Genomic DNA, 6,000 nt, shown 5'->3' on the forward strand with positions numbered 1-6,000 from the left:
CCACTGTGGACATAGGCTTTGCCGAATCACATATAATTCTATTGTGTTCTTTGTGTGTGGCTTGTTTGTTTTCTGTCGTGATTCTTGGTTTTATCTTGGGTTCATAACGTTTGTTGTAACAGAGGAGTTGTTCATGGTCTGATCAACAGCCCGTGTGAATGAATGATTCGATGATTGTCACCGAGGGTTTAGAATCCTCTGGCTGGAAAGCAGAATGGTATATTTTTGATTCAATCCCATTGATCTTGACTCCAATGAAGATTATCCGACTTTTCAAGGGTGAAGCATGGCCATTTAAGTACTGCAGAACTCCAGATAAGCTGGTGTGATTGCTGACACAGGGTGTGAACAGAGCAGTCCGAGCTACAACACTAATTCTATCTCCTCCTTAAAATCATTCTTTAATTTGGCATCAACCATCTTCAAGATTTCCTGTTTTCTCCAACAATCCAATATCCAGACCACAAGAAATACCTCTTCAGGTGGTGCTTGTTGCTCCACCGGCCTCCTACCACAGGCAACCTCCAAGCAGAATGCGCCGAATGCAAACACATCAGTGCTTGTAGTTGCCTTTCCATTTCTACCAATCTCAGGTGCAATGTAGCCCAATGTGCCTGATACTTGAGTTGTTTGAGGATCCTTTCCATGATTGCCACACCTTGCCAGTCCAAAATTGCCTAATTTTCCATTTAATTCACCATCCAAAACACGTTGATTGCCTTGATATCTCTGTGAATAATTATTTCCACCCATTCTCGTGCAAATAAGCGAGTCCAGAAGCTACGCCTTTGATGATCTTAATCCTTTGAGTCCAATTAAGTGTCACTTCTGGCTCATTAAAGATAAATTTGTCAGCCATTAGTCAAGAAATCATATACCAAAAAAAGCTCACCTTTTGGGGTGTCACAGCCTGCCAATGGTAGCAATCTCTGCGACAAACTCCTTCATACCTTGCTTGATTCATCTGAAATTCTCTTGACTCCAACATGGACATTGGAGACGGGTAAGATACCTCTATAAACTTGACCAAAGCCTCCTCTTCCCAGAAGCTTACTTTCTCTGAATCCGTTGGTGGCAAAGAGGTCCTTGTAACAAAATCTGTGTGGTACAATATTGAACCTCCCAGACTTTCAATATTTCAGTAAACTTGCTTTTTCTTCTCAGTAAGAAAACAATGATAAAAGTTATTGCTGCTACTGAAAGTAGTCTGAAAACAGACGCTCCAGTAACCAGAATCAATATTTTCTTGTTGGAATGCTTTTTATTAGGGAGAGATGGAAGTCGGGAAATATCAAGCTCTTGAGCCTTCCCATTCAACTGAAAACTCCAACCCAAACCCCACATACATCTGGTCTAAGATGGTTGGCCGTTGGTGATAAATCAAATTTTTAGGACATGAGTGGTGTTTTTGTTTTGCCTATGTTAAATGGAGATATTCTGACATTAATTTGCTTCTCAATACCATCATACTCCACCCAAGATTGTAATCGATTTCCACTTGCAAGGGTCAGGTTCCTAAATTCACCATTTTCATTTCCAAAATAGCCTGCAGTTGTGTATTTGACTGATTTTATGCTATTAATATTTATGCCAACATGATTACCATTGATATCCTCAAATTCTCTATCAAAGTAAGTGTCAAACTCAACTGTAACGGCATGGTTATTTGGGCTTCCATCATTGGTTAGATTAACTAAACCAAGATGTTGGGAATCTATAGTTCCAGGGATGTCACTCAAGGGTCTAATTATGAAAGCCATTCCAAATCCAGTGAGATTTTGAATTTCGGGGACAATGTCAAACACAAACATAGTGGAGAAAGAGATAGCATTACCGGTTGATGAGTTCTTGAATCTAAAGGATTTTCTGTAGAAAGTATATACTGAGCCCCATGAAGTTTCATTCATTTCTGGTGCAATCTCTGCCAATCCAACTATTTCGAATTTTCCATAAAAGATGAAACCATTGTCATAAGAGGATACCAGTTTGATGATAAGGAGAAAGAGCAATAACTGAGTGTTGGATAACATGATTGGAAATTTGTTTCTAATAGCAAAGGAATATCTTCTTCTTATATAATGTGCATTGAAAAGTATGAGGGATGGTTCCTAATTAATAAAAAGTCTAAAATGTCTGAATTGGTTTCGCTGCTTTGCATGACTTTACTACTATGAAAGAGATGAACAAGACAGGCAATGAATTGTTCGTCAACAGTTTAGACTCTTAATGCGTGACCTATTGGATGTTCATTCACTCGAATGAACTCATTCCGCATAAAAGTCAAGTCAAATGGCGGAAGATATATCCAGGGCAGAGCCCAGTGTGGATCCCCCTTTCTTTTTCATGATGCGGACAAGGTGTTGGATGGACTTTGAAATTAAAAAATGCATGTAAAGTTGGAAAATTAATAGCCGAACTAGTTAACATTAGTAAATCTAGATTTTTGTCCGGGGAAAAAAAAATCTAGATTTTTGTATTCTTGGTTGATTAATAGATCAAAAGGGTTCAAATGCGATAAGATTCCCCTATGGAGTCAAAGATGACAACTTAGATGCCAAAAATGCCAAAATTACGTAAATCACAAGGATGCACAATTTTCTTTAGTCTAATACAACTGTTTATGTTATATGTTCTGTTTGTTGGTGGGTGATTAATCACTTTGATTACTGCATATTAGTGTCAATTTGTCGGAAACAAGAAGGAAAGCACACTTCACTTCCATTGTAAGGAGAAATATATTCCCAGCCAGATTACCAAACACATCATTCACATTTTGTAAGAATATTGGTCTTCCATTACTTGATTTCTTTCTTTCTTACTCTCTCTCTTTCTTTTAACATCAGTTTTGCTGCATCATGGTAGATCAATTTCCAAGTGCATGTGATATATGTGATGTATAAAATGTGGATCCACCCTAAAGAGAGCATATAAATTCGAAACAGTTTTAATTTAGATGGAGGATATTTTAGAGAGAGAGGAGGGAGAAATATCAATGATCTCTGTATGCAAGAACATATTCCTCATCTAGATTTCTCCCAAATGAAATGGAGTTTGTAGCTTTTACCTGTGCATAAGAGACTTGGATTTGAAATTAATGACCCTTGAAAATTGAAACCAGGGGAATTTTGATGTACATTATCCTATATGGTACCAATACTGATATTGCAGGTACACTAACGCATACGCAGGAAAGAAAAAAAAGAGCACCCTCTATGGTTCACCAAATACCTCAATTGTGTATTTTTTATTTGGAAGTTCAAGCGAAAACACACCCATTATATATATTTTCCCCCACCAGAGCTTGAACGTTCAACCTTCCCAAAGGGAGAGGATAGCTTATACCATCTAGGCTACAGCCCATTGTCCATAAGGTTAATAACTGAAACAAATGGTCTGTAACAGTGAGTGTGAAAATGCCTACTTCGCAGAAGATGGATGTGATGTTTCAAAATCATCAAAGCCTTCACGGTGTGCAAAAGTTAGGCCTGTGGAAGTTATACCAAGTGATGTTAACTCTGGCAGAGGAATGTCACCCTCCAAGTGTTGCACAACTTGCCGCATAGTTGGCCTAGCCCCCGGCTCTGAATGAGAGCACAGCAAACCAAGCTTCAATACTAACTCCACTTCCTCTGGCACGTAGTTGGTACCCAAGTTTAGGTCGACTGCCTGAAGAATATCACCTCTTCTCCAACAAGCAAACACCCAATCAATCAGAATTAGATCCTCTGCTGGTGTTTGCGGCTCTATTGGCCGCCTTCCACAAGAAACCTCAAGCAAAAATGCCCCAAAAGCATACACATCAGTTCTCGGTGTGGCCTTTCCGGTCCTAGTGTGCTCCGGGGCAAGGTACCCAAGAGTTCCAACCACAAAGGTCGTTTGAGGAACAGTTCCATGTTGATACAATCTTGCTAGGCCAAAATCTCCCAATCTCCCATTTAATTCTCCATCCAGCAGGACATTGCTAGCCTTGATATCTCTGTGAACCACAACTTGCTCCCATTCTTCGTGTAGATAGAAAAGCCCTGATGCTACACCTTTGATGACTCGAAATCTCTGGCTCCAATTCAGGGTGAACTTTGGTTGGTCATACAACAATTTGTCTAAACTTCCATTGGGCATGAAATCATAGACCAAAAGCAACTCTCCTCTGCGCCTGCAATAGCCCAGGAGTTGTACTATGTTGCGGTGGCGTAGCTTGCCAATACTAACAATTTCTGCAACAAATTCCTTCATACCCTGTCTAGATTCATGAGAGACCCTCTTCACTGCTATTTTAATTTTAGTGGTAGGTAATACACCTTTGTAGACCCTTCCAAATCCTCCAATTCCCAACAGTTCTCTGTCTCTAAACCCTTTGGTGGCGATATATAGATCTTTGTACTTGAATCTATGAGGCCCATAGTCAAGTTCCCAATCTTCTAGTACTTCTGCAAACTTCCTCTTCCTTCTAACATAATAAATTATGCCTGAGACCACTGCTAACACTAAGACTACACAAATCACAGGCAACCCAATTGTCAAAACTTGAGATGTTTGCTTTGGTCCAATTCGAGGAAGCTTAGGAAGGTGGGAGAGGTCGAGCCCTTGAGCCTGGCCATTCATCCTGAAGCTCCATCCTAATATATAATGTGATGTTAGGACTGAACCAGTGGATGATGAGAAGCCAACATACATGGTTTCATTGATAACAGCTGAAAGATCATAGTAGAGTGACAAAAGAGGAGTATTTGGTTTCTGGACGTTAACAGGAGCTAGTGTGACATTCATGAACTTTTCCACACCATCATACACCACCCAGACTTGCATCGGATGGCCACTAATAAGGGACGAGTTCTGGAACAGACGATTATTAGGAGCATAATAGCCTGCTGGCTTAGCTACTTTGGAATATAAGCCATCGATGTCAATCCCAACATGGTTGTTATCAATATCATTGAACTCCAGGCTCTGAATGGTATCAAGCTCTACAGCGACAACATGATTAGTGGGGTTGCCATCGTTGGTCTTATTGAAAAGACCAAGGTATTGGCTTGGAAGAGCATCAGGGAGGCCTCTTGTTGGGGCAATAACGAAAGCAATTCCGTGACCACTCACAGTGGGATTCTGGGAAATGATGGCGAAGACAAAAGTGGTGGAGAAGGAGAAAGTAGTGTTTGATGTGTCCTTGAAGTTAATTGGGTAAGGGTAGAAGGCATGACCTGTTTGTTGTTGGGTGTCATTAGTGAGCTCCAAGAGGCCATTGGGTGTGAACTTGGCTATGCCGTCCAGGCTCAGATTCTCCGATCGTTGGAACCCATTGTAGATGAAACCAAGATCTTCAGTGGCTGGTAAGGCAAGAAGAGTACAACTACTATAGACCAGTAGTAATATTAGAAGCTTGGAGAACATGGCCAGAGTCTGTAAAAAAACTCTTCCCAATCATCTCCTTTTGTCAATGTAAGATATGATTCACGGTTTGTATACTGGACAGCTGTATAAGATTATACCATGTAGTCTCACCCATGTGTATTACTATCAGTCTTACAGAAGAATTTGTAAACAAGATGAAACAATTTATTTTTCTACATTTCACTAACACTGCAGTATTAAATGAAAATGAAATAATAAATAGGAAATACTTATTTTGTGCCAATGCCCACAACAAAGAAAACAGCATTGGAGTCTTTTCCAAGCCTGGTCTGTCACTATCGCTCTCTTGATGACAACCTGACCTACAGCGATGGATACATGTGTGTGTGGGACGGCAATTGGCATTTCTTGTTAACGCGGATGATAGAATTGGTAAAATCAAAAACATAATTTGCACCGGAAGTTTTGCCCACCCCAAAAGAATTTTATCATTTTCTCCTTGCTTCGCCCGAGGTGGGGTAGACTACGTGGTAAAATGTGTAAAATAGTTTTCAATTCTTTTCAATTCTTTCTACTATTTGTATTTTTCATTTTTTTTTCTCACATTTTTATTCAAATGAAGTCTTAATTTGTGAGATTTTAATTTAATTT

The 6,000-nt window shown here is 39.7% G+C and overlaps 2 pseudogenes; both read right to left on the minus strand.

Annotated features, from left to right (window-relative positions):
• Positions 1–142: 142 nt before the first annotated feature.
• On the minus strand, positions 143–2,030 carry LOC132295633 (L-type lectin-domain containing receptor kinase V.9-like; annotated as a pseudogene).
• A 906-nt stretch (positions 2,031–2,936) lies between these two features.
• On the minus strand, positions 2,937–5,586 carry LOC132293570 (L-type lectin-domain containing receptor kinase IV.1-like; annotated as a pseudogene).
• Positions 5,587–6,000: the final 414 nt, after the last annotated feature.

The sequence above is a fragment of the Cornus florida genome, unplaced genomic scaffold (assembly GCF_030987335.1).
Source record: "Cornus florida cultivar Cherokee Brave unplaced genomic scaffold, ASM3098733v1 CherokeeBrave_3.0.0_Hap2_Chr02, whole genome shotgun sequence".
Taxonomy (NCBI): Eukaryota; Viridiplantae; Streptophyta; class Magnoliopsida; order Cornales; family Cornaceae; genus Cornus; species Cornus florida.